Genomic DNA, 12,664 nt, shown 5'->3' with positions numbered 1-12,664 from the left:
TTAGCTGCATCTTATTATGTCTAAGATTATGATGAACTCCAAAGATTAGGACAATAATTTTAAGAGATATGAATGGGTCATGCTAGTGAGATCTAAAATCCTAAAATCTTAATCTTAAATATTTTTGATTGTAGGAACATTAAGTCAGAGATCAATATTTCAGATAGACTGGCACATCCTATGTATACTCGATGGAGAAGATGGTAGATCTCACTAGCCACTTGTGTATGAGACACTAATACCATAATGTATGTACTCATTTGAAAAATGAATCCACTGAATTGACTCGATGAAAGAGAATATCTTATGGAAGCCTTACTTGCATGTCAAAGATAGTTCTCTAATGGGAGTTGTGCAAGTAATCTTTAGACTTGAGATCACCATAGAATCTTGTGCACATGAACTCATATTTTGGTTCATATCCAGGCATGGCATTAAGATATATACGGAGTGTTCTGGATATGGTGGAGTATGTCTGAAAGTTATGAGTAGGTCAATATGGAATTGATCACTCCTAGTAAGCAGAGATCGCATCTTGTGAATTCTCATTCCTAAATGGCTTGATAAAAATCTTTTGACAAAAAGCAGGAAGAAGATTAGAAAGAGTTTCTAATGTTGCTTTATCGAAGTCATCATTGATTAATTAAGAATCGATATGACTATGTGTTTGAGTTTGATATGGTTCCATACTCATGAACATATTCAGGGTGCAGAGATAATCGAAGGATTGAATTGCACAGTAACTTACCATTGAAGGATATATTTAGTATTTTTATCAAATTTTATATCTTCTAGGTAGTCATGATATATTGCTAGATATCAATCTTGACTTATAGATTTGATAGAATTAAGGAGTTTAATTCGATCGTCAATTAAAAAGGATTCTAATTGTTGAGCTCGGGTTAGCTCGATTGGACCTAAATCGGTTAGATTGAAATCTAATTAAATTTAGTCAACTTGCACTCAAACCTACTGCTAACTAGATGTGAAGCCTAATGGGTTACACACATATGAAAATTGGCCAAGGACCCTTTTAAAAAAGGATGATTAGAACTTTGAATTCAATCAGAGTTCTGATAAGCATGCTAGCACGTGTGGAAATCTAGCTTCTTTGGAGATCAATTTGGTCTCATCCTTTGCTAATTAGCTAGTCCAATTTGGTGGGTATTTGGGTCAGATCGTGCCACCTGGAAGTAGCTCAAATTGAGGCATCAAATCTTAAATTAACATCAAAATTGAAGAGTCCAAGTTGTGAAGGACTCTTGGCGTAAATCAAATTCAGCATGTGCATGTAGGTGTGAGCAGAAGGAGGAGTCCTTCTGGTATGGGATTAAGATGCATGTGGTAGCCCACATCACTATTGATCCTCTGCTGCACATCTCATAGCATGAGATGGATTATTTTTTGAAACTTTTGGGGTGGAGAAAAATTGGAAATGAGAAGGATGTCTTGTGCACGCGGGATGAAGCATCGCATCTCTCTGTGGTTTGGAAAGTCCTCCTAATCAAATACTTTCAAATTGGAATAATTTTTTTTTGATAATGTTTTAGATTTGATAAGCTATTATCAGATGGCTAAACGGATGCTGGATACTTCCTCGTGTGCACACACGTGGTGATCAGAACTCGTGTGAAGAGAAGCGAGGATAACATCCTTCTGTGAGTATTTTATCTCCATATCAAATTTTTTGGAATTAAAAATGAGTCTCCTATCCACATAGATTTTTGTTGATTTTTTTTTATTTGAGAAGGGATGCGAAAACATCCCTTCTTTGGTCACATGCGCAGGTGAAGGTGCAGATCAGTGTATCGGTGATAAGAGTCCTTCTGCTTAAAGAAACTCTTATCTCTGATAATTTGATCAGATAAACCTCTTGGATGAGGCATGTCCCTCCCTTTTGGTATCCCTCTGGTGGCTATAAAATGATTGAGGCACTGGATGTCCATGGCATTCAGATCGGGTTTCTAATTTCTCTCTGTTGCTCTCCTTTCTTTCTTACAACCTATCTTAGTTTTAGGATAAGATTTTGGGATTTAAGACAAAGCCTTATCTATATGCCATGCTATGTACTTGACCTGACATTATCCTTACTGTGAGTGTCATGAACAGGTATCAGTCTAATGCAGGCGAGGAGTGATAGATAGCCGTGAAGAACATCCTAAAGTTCTTAAGAAGTACTAAGGATTTGTTCTTGATCTTTGGAGGTGATTCTGAGTTGCGAGTCGAGGGATACACTAACTCAAACTTCATGTCTGATCCTGATGATAGAAAATCTACATTAGGATATGTGTTTGTTTGTAATAATGGTGCAGTCAGCTGGAAGAGTTTCTAGCAACCCATCATAGTTGTTTCAACCATGGAGGTTGAGTATGTTGCTGCTTTGAAAGCTGCAAAGGAAGGCTTTTGGTTCAAGAAGTTCATCGCGAAACTTGGGGTTATGACATCAGATGCCATACCACTGTACAGCGATAATAATGGAGCCAAAACACTTGCTAAAGAATCGAGATCTCATCAGAAATCGAAGCACATCGAGTGGTAGTATCACATCATACGCGATTACTTCGAAAAGAAACATGTCGAGGTACGAAGAGTAGACTCCACGAACAACGTGATAGATCCACTGACTAAGCAGTTGAGCCAATTGAAAATGAAAGTCCACCTTGAGAAGATGGGACTTAAATTTATGGTCAATTGGCTTTAGTCTAAGTGAGAGATTGTTAGATGTATGTCCTAGAAGTCAATATGGCTGACACATTGTAATAAATCTATGATATAATTTTATACTTAATATATTGATATGATCAATAAAAGGATAAGTTCCTTTTTATTCAAGTATGACGTGTCCTTGAATCATCCATGAAATTAGTTTCGATACATATTCTCAAGGTGTTGAGAATTAGAGATATATATTTAATTTTTAAATACTCTTGATCATAGGATCATCATGAGGATGATGATAGATCTAGATAGACTGACACACAAATCACTTCTTTCGAGATAGATGAGTCTCTAGTCTATTGTGTAGAGATACAGAATGACGAGTGTAGATAGTTGTTAGAGAACAACTAGTACTGAGCGTAACCATTCAAGAGATCACTTGGATTTCTTTTCGATCATCAGTGATTATCTCGATATTGTAGTTGCATGATTGATCCTTTGACTTGAGATGGTACTGCTACTCGTAGTGAGGCTGCTGGAGTTTGACAGACACATAAACATAAGTCTCAATAAACCCTTGTAGTGGATGTTGGCGACAGTTGGTCCATTGTTGGAGTGGGGTATGCATCAAGATAGGATCTATCGATCTTGATAGAGAAGAGTAGTCCTATGATATTTAAGAGGTTAAGTCCAAGAGTCTGTGGCCACAGCAGTGTGATTGATGGAAAGGAGTTTTCATAGAAGTCACAATTGGACTTGAGCTAATCGAATCTATTATATGACTGATGATGAGGTTTGATAATTTATCCATGACCTACCATCTAGTCAGAACTCATGATAGAGAGATTGAATCACATGTTAGCTACACCTAGAGGTTTATTTCAGTTTTACTGGATTGCCACTACATACTACTAGGTGTCATTGGTGGATTGTGAGAGCTCACTTGGGTTGTTCTGGATCGACAATCCTTACTGAGTTAGAGTGAAATTATTTCAACCCATTGAAAAGAGTTTCAATGATATGATGATAGAGATCATTGTATATCTTACTACCAGATAGAATTGAACCTATGGGATCATACAATAAAGAGATTAGATTTAGAATAAGTAACTGAGTTTATGAAGTGTCAATTGAGTTTAGAGAAATCGATTGGATTCATGGTAACCTTGCTAGCACATGATTGGATCCAATTCTTCTTTCCGTTGAGATTACTTATTTGATAAGATAATTCTAACTTAATTATCTGCTAATAACCTACATGAATAAGATTTATAAGACTCCAATTATTGGATGTCTAAGATTATGGATCATATAAATTAAGGGTGCAAGTCTCTAATTAATTTTTTTGATAGTTATTCTTAGGCGCCACCTTGATTTGATCAAGTTGGGCATGTCCATTGATTAGAAGGCCTTTAATTCTCCTATGGGGCATCTCTTGGGTGTATTTTGGGATATCTAATTATGTGTGCAAGGGATCCAATTGTTGGCACCTAAAGGATCTCCTAAAGTAAGTTGGATAACTTAAGTTAATAGGAAATCCAATGCAAGTAGGACTTGTATTATATGATTGAATAGGATTCAATCCTTATGCCAATTTAAAGGAACCTCTCCTAAGATCCCTAGAGCATCCAAACCAGCAGGCCCACACCTATAGAAGGTCTCCACACCCTCCCTTCCTCCCCATTTCTCTTCTCTCTTGGGCGTTCTACATGCCCCTTCTTTTGGGATGTGCATCCCAAGGTGTTCCATGCCCAAGACTGTTGGGTGCCTCTTCTTTGCTGGTTTCTAGTATCTGATAGTAGCACATAGCAAGGAGAAACTCTAAAGAAGAGAAGAAGAAAAAGATCAAGAGAAGAGATCAAGTGTTGATCGCGATCCAGGCTTCGTTCAAATTTAGCAGGCTGAATTTTGGAGAAGAAAATTTAGATTAAAGAGGGCTATTCCAAGCTGATCTTGAGTGGATACTCATGAGGCTAAATACTTGTATAGCTAAGAGAATCTCTTCTCTTTCAGATCCAGATTTGAAGAAAAAGATTGTGAAACAGGTATGTGATTTGATCACAATCTAAATTTCAGCATCTATCAATTTCAGCATATGAAATAGATCCATGTTATTTTATATTTTTATGCATGTATAATTTAAATTAAAAATATTTTAATCTTATTCTCCACTATGGTGTTTAGAAAATAAAATTTTGAAACACATAGATATGCACCAATTTCTGAATTTCAACAGTGGTATCAGAGCCATGGGCTTTCATATGCTAAATTTTGAAATACATATTTTTGAAAAGATTTTAAAATTAGATTTTTATTTGATACATGAGATGTATAGATGGATCTTCTAATCTAAAATTTGATTTTGGATTTAATTTTAGAACATATAGTTGATATGTTTTGCATGCATAGATCTAAATTTTGATTTAGAAAGAGTTCTAATTCATGTTCATGTGATATATAGATGCATGCATAAAATCTGAAATTTTTATATGATTTAAATTTTGATTCATATATATGTTATATGTTTATATATTCAGATCATAAAATTACTTTTAATCTTATCCATGATTAGTATATGAGATATATGATATCATGCTTAGATCTGAAATTTTGTTTAGATCTAATTTTACATGCATATATATGATAATGTTTGTGCATTAAAATCTAAAAGTTATTTTTATATTTTAAAATTTACTTTCATGTAAAGAATTTAGATTTGAAATATGATTTTAGAATCTAAAATTTAGATTTGTGCATGACGATTTTGGTCATGAGAAAATCATTAATTAGGTCATGTAATAGGATTGCATTTAAGATTTTTGATTTGAGTCATATGGGTCTAATTTGATTAAGTAATTAACTAAATTGAGTCAAATATTGATTAGGGTCAAATCAATTAAGTTAATGATCATACAATTGTTGTTGATCAAATCGATTAAATCCCATATGTAGAATCGATTAACCTAAAGATCTAATTTAGCTCGTTGATTTGAGCCCGATTCGCTTAAGCTGATCAATTCTGAACAATCAACCTATTGGTGTCTAAGGCAAGTTAATGAGATATAGTTATTTAATTGATTTCGTTAGCTGATCTGATCAATTCATTGATGTCTAAGGAAAGCAATGGGAGGATCCCCACCGATCTCCACCTATCTGACTAATTTGGAAGATTGGGTCTTGAATTAGGTTGCTTAGTGGTTTCGTTTAGCCCATACCAGTTAGATTGGTCATATGATGATTGATTAGATGAAACTTAAATCTAAACCTCTCCACAAATATTAAGTCCATAGGCCATCCAATATTGTAGATATGCAGGCGTGCTACTAACGTTGATTGTTCTCGACTGGTTACAGTGGTTCAATTACATCGGAAATACGCAACCACTCTATTAGCAAAGAGTTGCTCCAGGGTAAGGATGGGGTTGGGCCCAATAACTGTTAGGTGAGGGACCCAATGATGGCTGATAAATACTTAATTTAAATAATTTAAAGCAAAAAATTATATTTAATTTATTTTATTTATTAAAAATTTGATGCTTCTTTTTATGTTTTACAGAAAAAGTGATCGTCGATACAAAGAGTCCGATTCGTAGATCAAAAAGACTCAAGTTTGAAGAAAATTAGATTTAAAATAAAATTTAAATAAAAGAAGGATGCATACGGTATTATAAAAAATGAAGATACTATGCAAGGAACCCAAAAAGGATATAGACATCATTTTAAAGAAACAAAAGTTTCTTTTTGTAATTTGGAGCGTAAGCTAATGTCACGCGGTGGGTTCACGCGGAAGCAGCGTGTGGGCGGACGCGTGGGTGCGGGCATGGGTGAGCGCGCGGGTGGGCACGGCAAGCACGGGACGGGGTTCGCAGGGAATTTGGCATGGCGGACACAGTGGCGAGGGATCTAAAAATTAAAGAAAAAAATTTAATTCTTGGAAATACTTCAAGAGGAAAAATTTATATTTTCTTTATCTGCTTGTGATCTTTCCATCTCATCCATCCATCTTTTAGTCTTTAGTATTTTCTTTAGTCCCACATCGGAAAACTATGTAAAACTCCTCTCTCCTAACACCTATAAAAAGGCTTTTGTACTCCCATTGGAGGGGGAGCCCAGAAATTCTTCTAGAGCCTTGCATAGAGGAATAGAAAGGGATTTCTTCATGAGCAGCTAGGCTAGCAGTCTCGGGAGTGGAGAAAAAATTTTGTAACGACATAGAGTAGGTTTATTGTTCTAAACTTTCTTGTATTTCTTTATATGCAATAAAGATTATACTTTTTATTTAAATCGTCATGAGTTCTTTATTTGCTCTCTTTCATATGCTTTTATTTATGCTTTCATGTTAGATTAATATTAGGAACAACTTTTACTTTTCGGAGACGCACCGTGATCTACGGATACGGGGCGTGTCGAGAAAAGAAGAGTTATCTACCTAGTACTTTTTGGAGATGCACCGTGATCTACGGGTATGGGGCATGTCGAGGAAAGATAGGTATTTTTCTTAAGATTAATCATAATTATTTAATTAAAAAAAAGAGATACAATTCTACTAGTGCAAAATTAATTCAAAACTCTCGAGCTCTTTATTTTCTAATTATATTAATTTTAAGATAGTTTATTTTTTAAATCAAAATAACGCTTCTGTCTTGTAATCTCAACTTAGCCCAAGATCCCTGAGGATAAGATCTTGACTCATCCTACCTACGTAGTGAGTAGAGTTATTTTTGGTGCTATCAACGACTACGCATCAAATTTTGGCACCGTTGCCGGGGACCTTGGCATGGTTGAATTAAAAAAAAAAATCTTTGATTAGGATAGTCCTACATAGACCTTTTAGTTGCATGTTAGGTCGACGATCACTAAAACCCAAATTGCAACCATTAGACGAAGAATTAAAAAAGACTCTCAAGACTATCCGAGTTAGAGACATGGCTGCACCTGGTGAGGCTAATCCTTCACGCTCATTGAAGGAGTACTTTACTCCTTCCACATATACCTACTCTCCTTGTATTCAAGTGCCCCCTGTGGAGGCCACTCAATATGAAATTAAGTCCAGTATAATCCAAATATTACTTTTATTTTATGGACTTGGTAATGAGGACCCTTATAAATATCTTGAAGAATTTCTTGAGATATGCTCAACTATCAAAATTTACAACTTCTCCGATGATGCTCTTAGGTTAAAATTATTCCCTTTCTTACTTAAGGACAAAGCCAAATACTGGCTACATACTTTGGATTCCAAGACTATATCAACCTGGGACCAACTGCAAGGAGAGTTTCTCAAGAAATATTTTTCCATAGGAAAAACTAATCAAATAAGGAAAGCCATAACTAGTTTTTCCCAATTAGATGGAGAAATATTTCATGAAATATAGGAGAGATTAAAGGACCTTATTAAAAAATATCCCCACCACGCTGTACCCAAGTGGCAGTTAATCCAATATTTTTATGATGGGCTATCTGAAAGACATCGATAAATGGTCGATGCATCATGTGGTGGGACATTCATGTTGAAAAGTGAAGATGAGGCATGGCAATTGTTTGAAATTTTAAGTAAAAATTCATTACATCATATGTCTGCCTCTATTAGAGATAAACCCATGTCTCAAAAGTTAGATCGATTGTATAGGACAGTCACCTTCTCCATCCCGTTAGATACAAGATATATGTGCATTGTGTTTGAGCCCCACTCATTGTGTGAATGATTGTCTGGTTGCACCACAGTTTTCTGAACATGTACAAGAACAAGTCCATCAAGCCCAAACTACTCATAGAACATGGAACAACCCCTATTCTAGTACGTACAATCCGGGATGGAGAAACTATCCGAATTTCTCATGGAAATCACAACCAGTGGTTCCTCCGGTGCAACAAAGATCAGATTACCCGGATGTAACTTTTAGGCATCCATCCCAGCCACAATACCAGAACCCTCCTCAACCCACTCCGAGTACTCATAGCTCGGCTTTCGAAGAAAAGGTACTGCAAGCACTTAAAGGACTAGAAATGAATACCCGACTCCTTCACTCCCATATGCAATCAATAGCAAAGCTAGAGACCCAGATAGGTCAGTTAGCAACAGCTTTCAGTAGGAGGGAAGAAGGCAAATTACCTAGTCAACCTATTAATAACCCAAAAGGACAGTACAGGGCTGAAAGCTCCATTGGTCTTGAAACTTTTTTTGAACATGCCAAATCAATCATGACACTTAGAAGCAGAAAAATCTTAAATCAACCTGAAGCAATCCAACAACAAGAGCAACCAATTCTAGCTACAACAGAAAAGAAGAAATCTGAAGAGAGGAAAGAACCTGTTAACCCAGCACCTGCACCTAAAGCTCCATTTCCCAGTGCTTTAGAATCCTCTCTACCTTTTGATAAGAAGGGTATAAAAATGAATGAAATGTTGGAACTGTTTAAACAGGTCCAGATAAACTTACCTCTTCTCGATGCCATTAAGCAAGTTCCAACCTATGCCAAATTTTTAAAGGACCTGTGTACACAGAAACAAAAATCTAAGGCACAAATACCAAGAAAAATCCACCTAACTGAGTAGGCCAGCTCAGTTTTTCAGCAAATTGCCCCATCCAAACTGAAAGATCCAGGTACCCCAATTATTTCTTGTGTCATAGGAAACCTCACGATTAAGAAGGCATTATTAGATTTGGGTGCAAGTGTCAACTTTCTCCTGAGCTCTGTATATGACCTATTTGGATTTGGAGAGTTAAAACCCACGACAGTGACCTTACAACTAGCAGACTGATCCATTAAGGTACCCCGTGGAATGCTGGAAGACGTATTGGTGAAAGTAGATGAATTTTACTTTCCTGTTGACTTTCTTGTGCTGGATATGGAATCTGGCAGCAACCCCAACCAAATACCAATCATCCTAGGTAGACCCTTCTTAGCAACTACTAATGCTTGTATAAATTGTAGGACCGGAGTTATGGATGTATCTTTCGGAAATAAGAAGCTAAGGTTGAATATTTTCAATGCTTCTTTGGGACCACCTGTGTACGACCATAATGAGATCAACTTGTTAGAGGAAGTTATAGAAGATAAAGCTCCTACCTTGCTCAACTCAGATCCTTTACAGGCATGCCTAACACATTTTGGAATGGATAATTTTGATATTGATGGATACACTGAAGAAATACATGCTTTGCTAGAACCTCCCAATTTTAGCACCAATCCCCCTTGGACTGTAAAGTACGAGCAATTACCAATTCAATCAGGCCCTCTGGTACCGTCCTTAGAAGTACCACCTACTCTAGAGCTAAAGTCTCTTCCTGCCGTGCTAAAATATTCATTTCTTGGATCCAATGATACCTTTCCAGTGATCATTGCGTCTGACCTAACCAACGACCAGGAAGACAAACTTGTCGGGGTACTCAAAAAGCATAAAGAGGCTATAGGGTGGTCAATTGTTGATTTGAAGGGTATAGATCCTTCTGTTTGCATGCATCATATTCACTGCGAGGTTGAGGCTCCACATAGGGACATGCAACGAAGATTGAATCTGAATATGCGGGAAGTCATGAAAAAGGAAGTAGTGAAATGGCTAGATGCTGGAATTATCTACCCAATTTTAGATAGCCAGTGGGTTAGTCCAACCCAAGTAGTACCTAAGAAATCAGGTATTACCTAATAGAGAATGATGAGGGTGAATTAATTCCTACTCGTGCAACAACTGGTTGGCGAGTATGTGTAGACTACCGAAAGCTGAATGCCGTTACTAGGAAAGATCATTTTCCTTTGCCTTTTATTGACAAATTTTAGAACGGCTAGCAGGACAAAGTTTCTTCTATTTTCTAGATGGATATTCGGGATATAACCAGATCCTGGTATTTCCTGCTGATCAAGAAAAGACTACCTTCACATGCCCTTATGGAACATTTGCATTTAGACGTATGCCATTCGGTCTTTGCAATGCACCAGCCACTTTTCAACGGTGCATTTTGGCCATCTTTTCTGATATGGTCGATAAATTTTTAGAGGTCTTCATGGATGATTTTTCAGTATTTGGCTCTACCTTTGATGATTGTCTTCAGAACCTAACCAAGGTTCTTCAATGATGTATAGAGACAAATTTGGTCCTAAGTTGGGAAAAGAGCCATTTCATGGTACGGAAAAGAATTGTATTATGATATATTATTTCTAAAAGAGGGATCGACACTCATGTTAAGATTCGAGCAGGAATAGGATAGACACTCTTTTAGCGTCTGGCTGAAGACGTTAAACTTAGCACTTTTTGGGAGGCAACCCAAATTTTTTTTATTTTGTTTTAACTGATCTTCATTTTTTTTAAGAATAAAGGACCGCTCTGTATGGAAGAGTCTGTCAATAAACTTGACGTCTGGCTGAAGACGTAAAACTTAGCACTTGTTGGGAGGCAACCCAATGATTTTATATTTTTTTTACTTTACTGTAGCTGCAGAAATATAGAACAAGAGCCTATTAATCAATGAAGCTATCTTCAACTTCCGAAGCAGAATTATCCCAGGTGCACTCTCTCCTTTTATTTTCTTTGCTTTCCTACTCCATTTAGGACAATATAGATTAAGTTGGAGGGGGAGGAAATTAATCAAATCCTCGAGTATGGTCAGAAATAATTAGTTTTGTGTATTCGAATTTTATTTTGATTAAGAGTCAATTAGGCATCCTAATCAATGAATGATTAATGGTCAAGATAATTTTAGATATACTGAGGAATAAATTATTAAGAAAACCCAATGAATGGTAGGGTTTAAACTAGATCAAATTTTAGGAGTGATTCTACAACCCTCTTCTTACTGATCTCAATAAAGAATCTGCTTCATGAGAGATTGGGTGAAAAGTCGAGGTATGCAAAAATTTTCCTTAAAATTTTATTTTTAAAAAAAAATATTGGTTTCCTACTGAGTAACCGGGCTCCTTCGCCTAAGTAAGTATTGTGGTTCGCGTAAAAAGGTAGGCAATATTAAAAAAAAATAATAAATAAATAAATAAATAGTGGATAATAAGGAGACTAAATTGCAAGAAGATAATAAATCTTTCTCACATTAAGTTAGAGGATTTAAAGAGTAAAGTGGGGAGTTGATAAAAGAAAAGTTCTTGAAATTTCTTTAGTTAATACTTAGCCACTAATTGGGTCAAATTGATAATCCAATGAAGTATATCTTTAATGGTCTGACCAGGTATCATCTACCTTTTGGGATGCCTAACCTAACTTTTTATTCAAGACCGAGTCGGTACACAATGCTGATATATCTATTTTACTCGAGGATGAACAAAATTCAAGTTGGGGGGTATGATAAATACTTAATTTAAGTCATTTAAAATAAAAAATTATATTTAATTTATTTTATTTATTAAGAATTTAATATTTTTTTTTATGTTTTACAGAAAAAGTGATCGCCGATACAAAGAGTCCGATTCGTAGATCAAAAAGACTCAAGTTTGAAGAAAATTAGACTTAAAATAAAATTTAAATAAAAGAAGGATGCATATGGTATTATAGAAACTGAAGATACTATGCAAGGAACCCAAAAAGGATATAGACATCATTTTAAAGAAACAAAAGTTTCTTTTTGTAATTTGGAGCGTAAGCTAATGTCACGCGGTGGGTTCACGCGGAAGCAGCGTGCGGGCAGACGCGTCAGCGCGGGCGTGGGCGAGCGTGTGGGTGGATGCGGCAAGTGCAGGACGGGGTTCACGGGGAATTTGGCATGGCGGACACAGTGGCGAGGGATCTAAAAATTAAAGGAAAAAATTTAATTCTGAGAAATACTTCAAGAGAAAAAATTTGTATTTTCTTTATCTGCTTGTGATCTTTCCATCTTATCCATCCATCTTTTAGTCTTTAGTATTTTCTTTAGCCCCACATCGGAAAATCATATAAAACTCCTTCCTCCTAACACCTATAAAAAGGCTTTTGTACTCCCATTGGAGGGGGAGCCCAGAAATTATTTTAGAGCCTTGCATAGAGGAATAGAAAGGGACTACTTCATGAGCAGCTAGGCTAGCAGT

At 36.2% G+C, this 12,664-nt stretch overlaps 1 non-coding gene across 1 annotated transcript; it reads right to left on the bottom strand.

Moving 5' to 3' along the window:
• Nucleotides 1-7,969: 7,969 nt before the first annotated feature.
• LOC140854965 (small nucleolar RNA R71) lies at nt 7,970-8,075 on the bottom strand. Its single transcript, XR_012138058.1, has one exon. It is a non-coding gene; the product is annotated as a small nucleolar RNA R71 (small nucleolar RNA).
• Nucleotides 8,076-12,664: the final 4,589 nt, after the last annotated feature.

The sequence above is a fragment of the Elaeis guineensis genome, chromosome 1 (genome assembly GCF_000442705.2).
Source record: "Elaeis guineensis isolate ETL-2024a chromosome 1, EG11, whole genome shotgun sequence".
In the NCBI taxonomy this organism is placed as follows: domain Eukaryota; kingdom Viridiplantae; phylum Streptophyta; class Magnoliopsida; order Arecales; family Arecaceae; genus Elaeis; species Elaeis guineensis.
The sequence above is the reverse complement of the archived record's forward strand: the minus strand, read 5'-3'. Positions and strand labels throughout refer to the sequence as shown.